Raw genomic sequence first — 17,439 nt, 5'->3', positions numbered from 1 at the left:
CCCACATAGACCCAGCCTGCCCAACACATCAGATTCCTTGCTAGACATTGAACACTAAACACAACAATTGGCAAGGCCAGCATTTATTGCTTATCCCAAATAGTGAGCCACCTTTTTGAACTACTGCAGTCCATGTGGTGCAGGTACACTTACCATTTTGGGACTTCCGGTTGCGGCTATGCGGAGCTAAGTCGCACGTTCAGCAGCTCCCGCTAGGAACTGACTTTTGGGCTCTTTTTAGGGCCCCCAGCGGTACTTGTTCGACGTTTCCCGACGTGGGAAGGAGTCAGCAACATTTCCCCAGCAGTGTACGGCTTGGACCAGGAGTGGGGCGAGTAAAAAAAGTGGTAGCAGAGCCAAAGCAGGTGCGAGGGAAGAAGCACAAGATGATGGCGGGCGGAGAGGCACAGGGGGGCGGTGGGGGCCTCGGTGGGGTCCCCGAAACGGGGAACCACCAGTTTGTCCCGGGGAGGATTGACGGCGGGTTCCTGAGTTGGCACAGGGCAGGTATGAGGAGGATGGGGGACCTGTTTGTGGATGGGAAGTTCACGAGCCTGGGTGAGCTGGAGGAGAAGTTCGGGCTCCCCCGGGGAACACCTTCAGGTATATGCAGGTAAGGGCGTTTGTCGGGCAGTAAGTGGCGGAGTTCCCACTGTTGCCGCCGAACGGGGTCCAGGACAGGGTGCTCTCGGGGGTGTGGGTTAGAGAGGGGAGGATCTCTGCAACGTACCAAGTGATGCAGGAGGAGGACGAGGCCTCGGTGGAGGAGCTGAAGGGTAAGTGGGAGGAGGAGCTGGGTGAGGAGATAGAGGAGGGGACGTGGGCGGACGCCCTAGGGAGGGTGAACTCCTCCTCCTCCTCTTGCGCGAGGCTCAGCCTCATAACAATTTAAGGTGCTGCATAGGGCTCACATGACCGGGACAAGGATGAGCCGGTTTTTTTGGAGTGAGGACAGGTGTGTTAGGTGCTCAGGGAGCCCAGCGATCCATGCCCATATGTTTTGGGCTAGCCCAGCGCTAGAGGAATTTTGGAAGGGCGTAGCGAGGACGGTGTCGCGGGTGGTAGGATCCAGGGTCAAGCCGAGTTGGGGGCTCGCAATATTTGGGGTTGTAGAGGAGCCGGGAGTGCAGGAGGCGAAGGAGGCTGGTATTCTGGCCTTTGCGTCCCTGGTAGCCCAGCGGAGGATTCTTCTTCAGTGGAAGGATGCGCGGCCCCCAAGCGTGGAGGCCTGGATGAACGATATGGCAGGGTTTATTAAATTGGAGAGGGTGAAATTTGCCCTCAGGGGATCGGTGCAGGGGTTCTTCAGGAGGTGGCAACCGTTCCTAGATTTCCTGGCAGAACGTTAGAAAAAAGGCCAGCAGCAGCAGCAACCCGGGGGGGGGGGGGGTTTGTCTCTTTGTTTTGCGTTGAAGGGGCATGTATATTTGTTCATTGTTGATGACGGGTGTTAATTTATTTCTTTTTTATATATATGGGGGGGGGGGGGGGGGGGTTGTTTCCTCTTTTCTTATTGTATTTTGTTATTGATATTTTGTCAAAATTTGAATAAAAATTATTTTATTTTTTTTTTAAAAGTACACTTACCATTTTGAGAAGTGAGGAAATTTCAGGATTCTGACCCAGGGAGAGCAATAAAATTCCAAGTGAAGATGGGTGTGTGACTTGGGAGTGAAATTTTCAGTTCCCATACATTTGCTGACCTTGTCTTTCTAGGGGTGGAGGTCATGGGTTTGGAAGATGCTGTCAAAGGAGGCTTGGCAGGTTGCTGCAGAGCATTTTGTGCACACTGCTCCCACTGTGCACAAGTCTTGGAGGGAGTAAATGTTCAAGATGGTGGGTGGGGAGCCATTCAGGCAGACGGTGGATGGGGAGCCATTCAGGCAGACTGCTTTGTCCTGGATGCTTTCCATTACCCTTGAATGTTGTTGGAGCTGCACTCATCCAGACAAGTACACAATATTCCATTACACTCCTGACTTGCGACTTTGTGGAACGAGGAGATGAGTTAAGCGCCACAGTATTTCCAGTCTCTGACCTGTTCTTGTAGCCATAGTATTTATATGGCAGATTAAATTCATTTTCAGATCAATTGTAACCCCCAGGATTTTGATGGTGGGGATTCAAGCGATGGCAATGTTATTGAATGTCAAGCCGAGATGGTTAGTTTCTTTCTCGTTTGCCGGATTGTCTCTTCTTGCAGGTGATCAATATCTGATACATGTGTTGGGTTAATGTCACTTGCCATCTATCAGTCCAATCCTGAACATTGTCCACTTCTTGCTGCATACATGTCATGGACTAATTAATTACAAATGGTACTGAACACTAATAGTCAGAAAACATCGTCACTCCCAACCCAAACCTTATGGTGGGGAGAAGGTTATTTATGCAGCAGTGGAGATTATTTGGCCTAGGAAACTTCTCCGAGAACTCCTGCAGCAGTATCCTGGGGCTGAGATGATTAGCTAACAGCAACCACAACCATTTTTCTTTGGGTTAGGTGTAACTCCAGTTAGTGGAGAGTTTCCCATCGACTTCAATTTTGACAGGATTTTTTGGTGCCGCAACAGGGGCCACATTTTCAGAATTGGGCTAACTTCGAAAGTCTTTAAAAATGATGGGCAGGCGCCGAATGGGGATGTCCCATCCCCATTTCCAGTAGGCCCCATTTTCGCCACTAGGTGGAATGTGGAAGGGTGTGAATCACACAGGTGGGAAGCCCAAACACAGCAGGGTCATTTGAAATTAGTACGGAGTTCAAACAAATCCCAGTTTCCCTATTCCAAGGGTCGTAACCTGCAGTTGTGAGGGTCACAAATTTATTGTAGAGATGTAAATGCACTTGGAAGGGGAGTAACAGGTCTGTTTACAGATATTGGGCACGATTTACCGACCGCACCCCACCGGAAGCAGAGCAGGACGTGGCCTGTAGATCCTGGAGAGGCCTCCCCCAGGATTCCCCACTGCCGGTATGCGTCACGAGATCCAACCACAATGGGCTGGACCCATCTTGCACGGCTAAGTGAGTTTTTGAACCCAATTAGCCATGCTGATGCCAGATCGATCGGCCACCCGGCATCCACCGGCCTCACCAAGGAGACCCCAGCTTGGTGCTGTTCAATACTGGTCCCCACAAACAGGACCAGGTAGAATGATACCTTGGTTGGGGGGGGGGTCCCTTAGGCAATTGGAGGACCCAGGTGGTTGGCCTCTGGGAAGGCTGGCACCCTGACACAGCTGGTGCCAGCCAGGCATCATGGTGCTGCTAGTGCGCCGCCTGGCAGTGCCAGCAAATGTTGCTGACTGGATCTGCCTGCCTCAGTAGCAAAAACCTAGTTCTAGGTTATAAGAGAAAACTAATGCTGCCTTGAAGTCAATGACAGTAACCTTCACCTCACCTCCGCAATTCAACTCTTTGTCCACATTTGGACCAAGCTGGTAATAAGGCCTGGAGCCAAATGATCCTGTTAGAACCCCAACTGTTCATTCACGAACAAGTTATTGGTGAGTAAGTTCCAGTGTTCAGCTTCAGTACAACACCCGAGAATTACAACACAACCAATTTGGCAGCATTCACCCAATTCTCATTTTCCAGGTCACGCTTGAAATATCAGGCAAATCATTCAGTAATTTACCCCTCTTTGCCATACATTAAATAGCAATGCATCTTCTTCAAAGATATTGAGAAGAGTTAATAGCTGGGCTGTTTGCTTACACTTTTCGTAAGAAATTTCAGCATTTTACTGTGTGAAGTGCAATGAAATTGAATTAATTATGGGCCCAGTTTACTTCTGCTAAGAAATAGATTTGAAGTCTCCCTCATTCCCAACCTATCTCTTTGATATAAAGAGAGTAGAAATAACCATTAACGATGCTATTGTGCTTCAAACCCAATTCATTTCTGCTTTTTTAGTGAATGTTAACCTATTCAAAATAAGAAGGTTAGCAATTCTATTAAAAGTGCAGGGAAGAGAGAATTTCATGGACCTGCAAGATATGATCAGCAGCCATTGTAGCCCTGCAGTGGGAGCAGTTAGAGCCACGTCATTAATACTAATGTTGTGGTGCTCTCTTGAAGGATTCAAGCTCAATTGAATATTCCAGCAGTAAATAACACTTCTGGCTGTTCCATCTAAAATATCTAATTTTAAGAACCACATTTAGATCTTTTGCTCAATTGCACTCTTTTGACAATGTCCAAATGCTCATCTATCCAAACATCACCATCTGTGAGAGCACTTGAGGTTACATCAGTAAAGGATTCTGTTTTTTTTTTAAAGTTCTAGTTTCAGTAAGTAAGAGCCTGGCTCCTCATTAGAATTCAGGCTCTGCTTCCAAGACGGGAACAGTGCTGTACACTGGAATTGAAAGTAAAAGTGCAGACTGAAGGGTAAGGCATGGTCCAAACGTGTTCAATAGAAATTTACTTTTGAGAACAAGCAGTGCTGTACTAATACCAGATGATTGGGCATCATGGTCAGTGCTCTTCTCGTACTTTAAGGGCATCCCAAATTCTGGTGTTGCACTTTTTTTAATGATTAATATTTACAGATCAGCACACAAAACAAAAAAGGTCATGGCATCTTGTTGCTTCACATGAAGAAACAATTTTGGACACAAATATTATAGAACAAAAACTATTTAAAAGAAGCCTGTCAAAAGGAGATAATTTAAGTAAATTCTTAATATAATAATGTAAATGGACAAATGATAGAATAAATTAATCCTCATCACATTAGGTTATGAACATGTGGAGAAATACCACAAGGTTAGCTATGTGCTCTCACACAGTATACGCTTCAGTCTGCTTCGAAAAGTAAATTCCACAAACATTTCTAGCAAGTTAACCATTACACCAGGTGGAGAAATTAAATGACTGGAATTCCTAAATCCAGAAATGCAAAGCTAAAGAATAACTAAAGGGGGTTGGGTAAAGGCAATCTAATGTGGTTACCTTGATCAGTAACTTTTGAGCTCCAGATGCAGTGATGATTCTATTAGCGTTGAGAGTCTACTCCATCAGCCACTCAATTGCAAGGCTGGGTTCTCTCAAGTGCCCAGAAAAGACCAACACTGCCTCATGTGGCAAAATGAACATGCCAGTGGAATGTCCACTGATCAGGATGTCACAGCCAGGGTACCCATGAGTAGCCCAGTAAAGCCAAGTGCCTCCACATGTCCCCCGAATTCCAGCTTGGTACAATCTTAGTAGTCTAGTAATCAGCCCGTGTGTCAAAATAACCATCCCGTAAAGTATCTGAATACCTAGCAAGCATCCTGGAGCTTCCCTCTGCTACTTAGTAAGCAACCTAGTACATGCTACCTAGCAACCATTTCTGATTCTATCCTGGATGCCCAGCAACCAGCTGAGATCTTTTTGTTCACAGTCAGACAGATCCTGCATTTTGTTTTACAAATTTTCACCAAAATGCTGCTGTACAGCAAGTATCACATTGTATTTGCTAAATGAAGACAAATGGTTTGGGAAAAAAAACCCCAGAATTATCCTGGGTTCCTCCAGAATAACAATGTGGTGTTATAGCTTAAAGAGAATAGCATTTTTGATATTATGTCTGATACATTGGGCACATTAAAAGCAGCCTGATCCCCAATGTATATGGGCACGCTAGTCGACTAAAAGTCATTGAGCCAACATGCCTTCAGTTGCATTCCTAGATCAGATCAGGTGCAACAAATTACAGAGACGGAAGTGTTGTTAAAGGATAGCTATAAATTGAACTTTGCCCCAGTAAGTTTCCATTCCAACATGTAGTACGGGCATTTAAATAATTCATATAACTACATTGAAGAATTTAATCCCAACATCTCGAGCAGCAACAAACAGTTTATTGCCTAAAAGCCAGAATGACTGCAAATCTGAATTCATCCATCAGGTTCTGCATCACCTTTTTCCAAAAAAATGACAAATTATCACCTGCCACAAGCATTATGTGGGGGGTGGGAGGAGGATAATATATTCCGGTTTTGTCACTATCTGCAAGCAGAACTTGGAAGGCATTCATTCTTTTGATGCTAAAGAAGTGGGAAGCTGGAAAGAAGCAAGTCATTTGTAAGCATCCCAGTGCTTGTGAGTAAATGCCTCATTCAAGTCCCAGATTTAATGACAGAACTATGCAGAGCTCAGTGATTTAAAGTCATGAAGAGAATACTATACTTAATTTCAATGCTCCTGATCTGGGGAGCGGGGGGGGGGGGGGGGGGGGTGGAAATGCAGAAACTTGACTTCCTGCTCTTGATCACCATCGTGTGACTCCCACCCAAAGATTGTTTTGTGTATTTTCCAGGAGAGTGCAAGACTGGGTGTGACTATAATGCACCCCCTCAGTTACCTTGCAGAGTAACACCCATTGCCTTATCCTGCACTCAATGAATGGGCATTTTGGGCAAGGCTTTGGGAAACTGCTGCACCCACGAAACAAAGCTCAGCAAAAGTCAGCACTTGCAAGAGAGAAAGGGAGAAAAAGATGTAGGAAGGAGGTAGGCAGTGGGGGCTGGCAGAAAACAGAATATGCTTCCCCCCCCCCCCCGCCCCCAAGTGTGTCAGAGATATGGGTGGTGGTCCTCGGAATGTTTTCTTGGTTGAGGAATGAGACATTGTATCATGCCCAAAATCCCAAAGCAAGCGTGTTTAGCCATGTATTTCCTGGCGCTCACAGCGCCAAGAAATACATGGCTATACAATGTGACTCGCGTTATAGAAGGGGCCTCAGCAGGGAATGGTCCCGTTTCATACACGAGGAGCCCTGCTCAGCGGAATCCTCAAGTATAGCGAGATCAGGACGCCATTTGTAAATGGCATCCTGATCTTCGAGGCCCTAAAGCAGCCCCTGACCCCTCTCAGCCTCAACACACTTTGGGAGGGTCCCCAGCTCCACCCACACACCCCAACACCCACCATAGGGCATCCTGGCCCAATCACATGCACAAATGCCAGCTTGGCACCTTGACAGTGCCACCCTGGCAGTGTCACCCAGGCATCTTGACAGTGTCAGACTGGCACTCAAGTGGCACTGCCTAGGTGCCAGGCTGGCACTGCCAAGGCATCCAGGTTACACCAGTGCCAGGGCACTACCCTGTCCAAAGGGCATGCAGCTGGGGTCCTCTGATCCCATGGGAGACCCTCAGTGCCATTCCATCTGGTCCCCGTTTGTGGAGACCAATACCAAATGGCACTCGCCCGAGTTTTCCGAGGCAAAGGGGATAGATCCCAAAGCCTCAGGTACCTTGGGAAGTCAGACTGTATACTGTCTCGCTCCAATATAGAGGTTTGACAAAAGTGATCTCGCCCACAATGGGCAGGATTTACATTGCAATGTCTTGGGAGGTTGCGTTAGATCTCAAGAGGCATTGCAAGGCGTGTAGATCTGGGCCACGCTGCGCCATGACGAGCTGACTTTCAGGTGTGTGGCAATTGGATCATGCCCATTGCTTGTGGAGGTGGCAGGGGAGGTGGGCAGTCACGGGCATGGAGGCAAGAAAAGAATGCAGAACATAATTATCTCTGAACCATACCAATCAGAAAGACAACAGATCTGGATATGTTTCACATTGAGATGGTTGCTCACAACCAAGCCAGCGTTGGAGAAAATACAAGTGGCCTCAATGTTTCTGGGTTGGAGAAGCTATGGAGTGTCACCTTCTGTGGTTAACAGGTGAAGAATTGTGCTTTCATTGCTGGATAATGTGCAGAGACTTACTGAAGTTATGGATGAATGGTTACCACAGACCATATGATAAAAAGAACAGAAGTAGGCCATTCAGCCCATCAATGCCACCATTCGATCATGGCTAATATGTTTCCCTCATCCCCATTCACCTGCCTTTTCCCTGTAACCCCTGATCCCATGCCTTTTCCCTGTATCCTTGCACAAACAATCATCTAATGCTCCCTTCAATACCTCGATTGAACCCACCTCTGCCACATTTCCTGGCAGTGTATTCCGGAACCTAAACATTTGTAAGTCAGGCTAACCAGCCTATATTTTCCCATCTTCTGCCTCCCTCCCTTCTTAAAACAGGGGTGTTACATTAGCCATTTTTCCAGTCCTCCAGGATCCTCCCTGACTCCAGCAATTCCTGAAAGATCACTACCAATGCCTCCACAATCTCCTCAGCTATCTCCTTCAGAACCCGGAGGTGTAGTCCATCTGGTCCGGGTGATTTATCCAGACATTTCAGCTTCCCTAGGGCTTTCTCCTTAGTGATGGCCACTACACTCACCTCTACCTCACCTGAAGTTCTGGTATGCCACTGGTGTCTTCCACTGTGAAGACTGATGTCAAGTACCTATTCAGTTCTTCTGTCATTTCTTTGTTCCCCATTACTACTTCTCCAGCCTCATTTTCCAATGGTCCAATGTCCATTCTCGCATTGCTTACCCGTATAATCGGAAAAAAAACTCTTGCTATCTTCTTTTACCGCCAGGCCATGGTATTGGAAGGCAACCACCATCTATGAAACCATATAACAAAGAAAGAAAAGGAGGGACATGCAGCCACTGAGTTCTTTATTGAGCACAAGTTGAGCAACCCATCAGTTTTACAATTTCGGATGGAGACAATCATTTCTCAAACACGTAGAGAAACTTTCAATGTGTGTTCTCATTATTCACTGGTTACTGCTGAATTCCGCAGTGAACCAGAAGTTTTTGGTTCAATCCAGTGATCCTACAAGACTTACTTTCAACTCCCTGTACATGTACTAGCTAGCCACTTGCAGAACTGTTTCCATTAAATTTCAGCTGCACTATATGTTGGTATACCTTCTGGGAACAGAGTCTAAACAGTAAACCCAGATTCCCACATCTCTTCCTTACTTTATGCTGTACTTCATGTTGCACTTGTTCTCCTCCAGGGGGCACTAATATGAAGTCCCATACAGTGACTTGTTAAAGTAGAGCCTGCACTTACATTATTCACAGTTCACTGTATTCTCCAACCCTTCGTGAAGTCCAGAGTTCAACTTTATGTAGTCATACTGACTGAAGTACAGCCCAAGGGAATATAATCCAGACAATGGGTTCAAGAAAAATTAAAGGAATTGGTACAGATTGACAGAAGTAGGTGCAGGAGTAAGTCGTACACCACTAAAATGTTTGCTACACCCTTCAGTAAAATCATGGTTGATCTTCATCATCAACTCCGTCTTTCTGTACTATCCCTATATCCCCTTAGATTACTGAAGTCCTTCGACGAGCTTTAATATTCAACAATCGAGTGCCTACAACTCTTTGGAGTAGAGAATTTCAAAGATTCTGAATTATTTTGCATGAAGGAATTTCTCCTCATTGCAACCCTAAATGGCTACTCCCTTACCCTGAGACTATATCTCCCAGTTGTAGGCTCCTGAAGGTGACCTGTACAGTGGAGCACTGTCCTACTATACACAGTGGCCGTAATTCAACTAAATGGGAACACATGGCTATAAATGCCACCCGCTTTAAATAAGGGGCTTCAGCAGGGAATATGCAGCCAATGCCTCACATAGCCCCGTTTTCTACACTGAATATCTCCAGGTCCCCCCCAATACCCCTTGCCCGATTGCCAGCATCCAACAAAAAGGCCAGTGTGGCACCATGGCAGTGCCAACCTAGCAGTGTCCCTGCCAGATAGCAGTGCCAGGCTGGCACTGTGGCACCAGTGCCAGGGTGCCACCCTTCCCAAAATGGCATTGCATCAGGGGACCTCCGATCCCCTGGGTGACTCACACGACTGCCGTTCCATCTGGTCCCCATTTGTGGTGACCAGCACTGAACAATGCTAACCAGACGTCTCCAAGAAGAAGGGGATAGATCCAATGGTTTTAGATACCTCGGGAAACTGCACATTAAAGTGGGACTAGCTGTCTCGCTTTAATAGGCAGGTTTGCTAAAAAGTGATCCCGTCCACAATGCACAGGATTCACATCAACATCTCATGAGATCGCATTAGATCTAGCAAGGCATTGTGAGCAATGTAGATCCCATGAGCTTCTATCGGCCACTTGTACCGTGGCATGCTGCTTTTCAGGTGCAGCGTGGCCATTGAATTGTGCCCAGTGAAATTGTGAGTTGATAATGTCCTGCAAGAGCCATTTGTGTCTCTTCCCTCTTTTTTCCTGGCTTGTGGTTTGAAATGCACAGCATTTGTCCAAATGGCCACTCACTGAGTGCCAATTAACCAAATGGATCCATCACCACTATTCTATTGGATTTAGATTTGACTCAAGATGATGATTCAACAACAATATTTTGTATTTTATATACCATCACAAAGCAAAGTAATAAAACATCTCAACGCACTTCAAGGAGGAAGATAAAACAACATTTGACATCGAGTCAAATAGGACAATGTCGGGGCAGATGGCCAAAAGCTTGGTCAAAGATATCAGATTAAAAGGAGAAAAAAAGCGGTGGAAAGGTTTAGGGAAGGAGTTCCAGAGCTTGAACACCCAGGCAACTCAAGGCATGGCTGTCATTGGCGGCACAAGGAAATTTGGGGATGCTCAAGTGGGCAGATTTGGAGGAGTTCAGATCGTTCGGAGGGTTGTGGGGCTGGAGAATATGACAGGCATCGGGAGGGGCAACATCACAATGGAATTTGAAAATGAGAACAGTGGTAATATTGAAGCTCTTCTTTATGGAGATCCAATGAGGGTCAGTGAGCACTGGGTGATAAATGAATTCCCTGACGAAAGCCACGGGCTGTCATCCCTAGCTGATGAGGATGTAAAAAAAAAGTGAAACCTATTTAAAATCAAATTAATGGGTTTTTCCAAATGTTAATTTGGACAATAGAAAGTTCTCCTCCTGGGCAATAGATTATCTAGTCATTATCATATATCCGTTTGGTGTCATCTCAGTGAGCACAAGTAGACTGGTGGGAATCCATCATTACAACTGCATATTTCAAAAAGTACATAATGAGCTGTAAAAGCAGTTCAGATGTCCTGAAGTCATGCTAGATGTTATTTAAATGTGAGCTTTGTTTCTAAAATGAATTTGAAAGAGATTACAGAAAACAGCTCCCAGGACAGTACTACTATTTTAAACCAACTCCAAAGCTTTACTGCTGTTGCAGATTAAAGCTGGACAGATTCTACACCACAGCAATCAGATCCAACACCTCGACACAAGTGTCACTTTACAACAATTACATCCCAAGCTCATTCTCACTAAAATCACAAGTCTCAAATGTATACACTGCACGGGTGCTCAATCTCGCCACTGTAGAGATCATTAGTTTGCAGCCACAAAATCTATGAAGGCACAGAATACTTCACACTGAAATGAAATGAAAAGAAAATTGTTTATTGTCACGAGTAGGCTTCAATGAAGTTACTGTGAAAAGCCCCTAGTCGCCACATTCCGGCGCCTGTCCGGGGAGGCTGGTACAGGAATCGAACCGTGCTGCTGGCCTGCTTGGTCTGCTTTAAAAGCCAGCGATTTAGCTGTGAGCTAAACCAGCCCCTATATTGAGGCATATTAAATGGTGAGTAAACTTATTTATTAAACAGAAAGCTCTTAAAACTATACTAAGAGAACATACGAGAGGCATAGATGATTTGTACAAGCAAATAGCAAACCCCAAGGGTACAACTTAAATTTTTTTAAAAACCATTGCTGATCTCTTCACTCCTACCTGCAGCCTTCAGTGTCTTCACAGTAAGTACTAAATGTGATTAGTCAACATCATATGATCACCTGACTAATGCTTTGCGATCAGCTGACCACCCTTGCTGGCTGGCTTCAGTTAAACAGCTTGTTTCCATAGCGCTCTGTCATGTGAGCTGTGACAGCACCAGCTGTCATTTCTAATGAAGAGAAACTGGGCCCCACACTCAAGACGCGCGGTTCTTCTTTTCGTGCCTCACTATGGACTAACATACTTCCTGAGGGAAGTCACACTCTTGACAACCCACGCACAAAAGCTCCTCTCACGACATTTTTCAAATTGTTCCGATGAAAGCAAACTTAGCAACATCCATTCGAAATCATTTACCTCAGAGCGTGTGTGTGTGTGAGAGAGAGAGGCACAGAGAGGAAGAAACGCTCAGCATTCCTTAACACTCAGTCAATTCTGCTAGGCTCCAGTCACACAACATAAACTGCATTCGTCAAGAGCTGAAGACCACACACTTTGTTACCCCGACCATACACGCCAGGGGCAGCCTCACTGAACGACAGGAAGAAAGGGATTTACAAGCACTTGGAACCATAGAATTCCTACAGTGCAGAAGGAAGCCTTTCGGCCCATCGAGTCTGCACCGACCCTCTGAAAAAGCACCCCACCTAGGCCCACTCAGCTGATCTATCCCCATAATCCCACTTAACCTGCACATTTAAAAAAAAATCTCAGGAAATGGGGCCTTCCAAAACTAAATTAGAAAATAATTTTCAAAGAAAGCAGAATCTTTAATGCAGAACACATGCAATGGTTGCTAACCAACGATCAGATTTTGGTTCCTCCACATTCCATTCACTCAGCTCCCTTACAACAAATTGCCTTATTCTGAGAGGCAGACATTATTTAAATCAGAACTTTAAGTCTCCCTGGTGGTTTAAACTATAGGAAATAATAGCTCAAGTGAAAGTATTATTTTCTGATTCAAATTCTCCAAAACCACATACGCTCTCACTTCTAACCTGTGTTAGTCTCGTGGTTCTTATTCTTTCAATCCAGCGATGGAATATCTTACAATAGCAGTCATTTCCACTAGATAAATCCGCAATGAAACTAATAAGAAACAAAGTCAGAACTTTCTTTTAGTGCAGCCCGCGCGGTCTAATCGGTAGTTCATCTGATCAGCACTTCCCCTGCCTTTGTCTGCTGGTCAGAGGCTCTCTCTCTCTCACACAAATATTTCTCCACTGTTGTGTCGGAAATGCCTCTGTATCAGAGTCTTCCGTTAAAGAGAAGCGCGTGTTGCTCCCCATTCACATCGGTATCACACTACGCCCTCCAGCACAATCCCTGAAATCCCCACTGTCCACAGGGACTGTCCCTTGTGCAGTTTGCCGTGTAGACTGGAGTGATATCAGAAACCAAACAGTGTGCTAATTTTCTCTGGAATTTCTGCTAGGAAAGTCCAGAGTGTAAATGTGAAAGCCTGGTATTATTCAGCACCAGAAATGACCTAATCTCAGTTTCATTCTGCCTGTTTTGAAATTTCTTTTTGATCTTGCCATTTTCTCACTCTCAGTCCCACGCTTGCTGATAAAAGACCGTTTTTGGCGAGGGGAATCCCATACCAATTGAATAGCAACAAGCACTTTTTGCATCAACACGCGTGATTCTGCAGAGCAACCAGTGATAGCCCCCATCTTTAAACTATTCTCCATTCTTTCTTACTGTTTTCCTATTCATTGATAAATTGTATGAAACACTTCTGACAAAAAAAGTGAAACAAGGTAAGAAAGAAAAACCACACAAGAGGGCAAAGACGTCACTTAGCATTTCACATTTTGCATGGGATCTATCACGAGAATCACTAGAAACATTAACCCAACGATTCCCAAATTGTGGATCGCGGCCTCAATTGGGTCGGAGAGCTAGTTCTCACTCCACAGTATAAATATTTCCCACTTTCTCTGTTAGCTTCGACAAAGAGTCATTGGACTCAAAATGATAGTTCTTTTCTCTCCCTTACAGATGCTGCCAGACCTGCTGAGATTTTCCAGCATTTTATTTTTGGTAGTATATTGGGTTCCCGAGCTCCCCCTCCTCTGGGGCATCACTGATGACCGAGGAAAAGAAACGCCCCAATCCAGAGGCACAATGCTGCAGCCACTGGTTCCGTTTAACAGCGAGTGCCCAGTGTACCCGACTTGTTGCAGACAAGAATAACTCAGTCACTGATTGATGTGTCCGGAGTTCGGGGGAAAAAAAGTGTAGGCCATGCGGTTGAGACGGGAGAGAGAGAGTGGCGGCTTCAAATGTTGCTGTGATTCTGCTCCTGTCTTCCTGCTGTACAGGCTTACTCTTGCCCTGGGTTAGCAACTAGACCAAAACCAGGAGGGGTGATTATAACATACGATATGTGACCGTGCAGAGGAGCTGGTTACTGTATGCGAGTGTGCATACAGGGATATGTATATGGGGAGGGGGGCGATTATTGTGTGGGGACAAGAGGGAATAATGTGTGTGACAGGAATATGGGTTTAGCTGAAACCTTCAGGAGTACATAAAATAATTAATTGTTTTTATAAAGACTTTTAAGAACAGATTTCCATTTCTATATATTGATCTATAATAGATGAACCTTTAATCATTATATATTGGATGCTGCTTTACTGCTGTTTTGATTTTTCTGGTGCCTTGATTTTCAAATGTTAAAATGGGGCCACTTTGGAAAACAACTTGGGAAACCCCTTCTCTATTTTTACTTGGTATTAAATACATTTGTGTAAAGAGGCACATTTTGAATAAACGTCCTGCACAACTCCTAAACCCACTGTTGGAGAGACATGTTTCTAAATTAAAAGCTTTCCGTCTTTTGACACCTAGAGTATTTGACCTACCCAAAACAGCATGGGTGTGCCCCATGCATTTTCTTCTGATGCACCAATCACATTGTCTCCAAGTTTAATGAATGATTGGGAATCAAACATTTTTTTCTGGCAGACTACGTCTACGCACTTGCCAGCAGCAATCGCTTAATAATAATCAACATCATGAACAATAATCCAAGGACATTGATAGAAATTGTATCACCCTTGACCACCCCAGCTAAGATTTAATTGTGCAATGCTAACTGGGGCTGAACCTGGTATTGTTCTAGTCCATACAAACTTTAACTGCTGCTGAAAATCTAATCCAAACCTTTTTCATTTTTAATGTATCTCCTGACAGGCCTTCCACTTTGTACCTCTTGAGTTCATCCAAACCTCTGCTGCACGTAACCCAGTTTACACCAAGTCCCATTCACCCATTGGCCAAAACTCCAGTTGTCATAAAAAAATTTAATATTATTATTCACAATCAATAATAACTATTACAAAGGAATTGCTGCAACTTCTATCATGCTGAAGGCAGAAGTGTTACACAATTGTATGCTGAAATATGCAATCAATATATCTGCAATAACAAGTAAATAAAGAAACAAATGAGGTATTTTTAAAGTTACTATGAACAATTTGGAAGGCAAAGGGGATCAATGAAGGTACAACAATTCCAGGGGGCACAGAATGTATGGTCAAACTGGTTTATTTAAAATTAAAATAAAGCCACTACCATGGCACACAAAACAAACATCCCAACCCATGACAATCGGGAACTCTGGGTCGGTGGGATGTCTCGTGGATCCCCAATAGTCTGAGTCCCCTTGCCAGAGGTAGTCGTGACAGGCGACAAAGACATTGTCTCTGCTGGCATCAGTCGCTGGAGTGGGTTCTCCGCTTCTCAGCTGATCCAGGTTTTTTCACAGCCTTCGCTTGGACTTTGACTTTGTAAGAAACAGGACCAATCTTTTACAATATTATTCCTGGAAACCATTGGGAGTCATCTCCAAAGTTCTGCACAGATACCATCTGCTGTCCTGTAGGTTCTTCGGTTCTTCTGGTGTCGTATTTCTTTTTTGGGGTCTCTTGCTTTGACTCCGACTTACCCCCTCAAGTTGTGAAACAGTAGGGTGAGCCTGGTGCGCAGTCGTCATCTCATTAACAATTTTGCTGGTGCGATTCCCATAATCAAAGAGAAACTGGGCCAATATCATATCCAGTGTACGAGCAGGCTGTTTCTTCATTCTGGTTTTGAATTCAACCAAGTCATTAGAAGATGGATAGTGTTTAAATGTTACTACTTCATGAATGCCCGAAATTCTCCACTGGTAAAAGTAGGTACCATTATCGGATGGGAGGACCTCCCGTCTGCAGTGGGTACAGAACGTTTGGCAGAGATTTTCTATTGTTGCACGAGAAGTTGTGGAGGACTGATGTACTTCTAACTATTTTGAGTGAACATCAAAACATTGATTCTAAGAACGGGCAGCAAAGGCCAAAGCACCCATACCTTGGTCTTCCTGGCCATCCCATGGGTGTGAAGTGGCTGAAGGCGGGAGCTTCTGGTTCTCCAGCCACAAGAAGCACTGCTTCACCAGATTCTCGATGTCTGTAATCGGGCCCAGGCCATCAGACGTGGCTTCTTGTGAGCATTTTCATCTTGGATGTCCTGGGGTGTCCATTGTGTAATTCCCTCAGATTGGGCACTGACTTGGGCAGGGGATGACTATTCGGGCTCCCCATAGGATGATGCCATTTTATGCACTCCACTCTTGTCGGTTAGTAGGGAAGGGCTTCATGTTATCTGTGGAGTGTCCTCTGATTCCACAACCAAGGATCATATGGGTCAATTTTGCCAGTGTGGGGTCCTTCTGGGACAACGCTTGAATCTGCTTAGTGGATAATGGAAAGGTATCCAGGAAGTTCAAAGTCATGACTTCTTCCAATGCCAGCAGAGGGACCCAGCTTGTAGACAGCATGAGGCGACACAGAACATCCGCATTGACAAAGTGTTCCTGGGTATTGCTTGAGACTATTCATAGGCCACTAACAATAATGCCAACAGTATTTGAGCCGAGGCGATGGAGGGAAATCGCCTTATCCATTTCTATGGTGTGTCATGATTTTGAAATGTTGGCCATAGACATGTGGATGGAATTTATTCATCCCAAAAATAACCAATCCTTCCTTTTCGATCTGCGAAGAGTCTTTCCCCATCCACCAATGTTCTGGAGGCATATGCTGTGGTCTCTTTGCACCATTGCCCCATTGATGGGAAAGGACTGCCCCTACTCCATATGTAGAGGCATCACATGTTAGTACCAGTACTCTCTTGGGAGTCGTAATGAACAGGATGTTTGATGATAGTAACTGCTTCACCCTGCAGCGCCTGGCACGACAACTTGTTTTTTTGAAAAACAGGGGTATGCAGGGGTGACAATAGAGTGGCCAACTTTGGAATAAATTTCCCATGTAGTTTACAAGGCCCAGGAATTCTGTCGTATTTTGTGGGGTCGGTACCTCTTTGATAACCTTAACTTTATCCTCCACTGGGGTAGTCCTTTTTTAAAAATCGACTCAGTAGATCACTTCACCAGCCTGGAACTCACATTTTTCTCGTTTGAGATGGATACCTGCATCAGAAAATTGTTTTAAAACCGCCTCCAAGTTTGCTAGGTGCTCTTTTTCCGTGGCTACTGTGATTAGTACATTGTCTAAGTATTGTGCCACTTTAGTTAGCCCTTGGAGAATGTTCTTCATCATGCAAAAGGCAGGCGTGTATATTTGTATAAATCCTCATGGGTGTTAATTGTCACGTGCTTCCTGGATGGTTCGTCCATTTCTCGCTGGAGGTAGACATGTTTGGTGAAGGTTTGACCCCCTGCCAGTTTGACATATGGATTTTCTACGCGTGGCATTGGATACTGATCCAAACTGGA

General features: G+C 45.0%; 1 long non-coding RNA gene across 1 annotated transcript in view; it reads right to left on the bottom strand.

The window, feature by feature from the left end:
* Positions 1–12,792, bottom strand: part of LOC119968992 — a 44,178-nt gene extending 31,386 nt beyond the window's left edge. The window contains exon 1 of the long non-coding RNA XR_005461275.1: positions 12,647–12,792. This is a non-coding gene — a long non-coding RNA (uncharacterized LOC119968992). The remainder of the gene's footprint in view (positions 1–12,646) is intronic.
* Positions 12,793–17,439: the final 4,647 nt, after the last annotated feature.

The sequence above is a fragment of the Scyliorhinus canicula genome, chromosome 7 (genome assembly GCF_902713615.1).
Source record: "Scyliorhinus canicula chromosome 7, sScyCan1.1, whole genome shotgun sequence".
In the NCBI taxonomy this organism is placed as follows: Eukaryota; Metazoa; Chordata; class Chondrichthyes; order Carcharhiniformes; family Scyliorhinidae; genus Scyliorhinus; species Scyliorhinus canicula.
The sequence above is the reverse complement of the archived record's forward strand: the minus strand, read 5'-3'. Positions and strand labels throughout refer to the sequence as shown.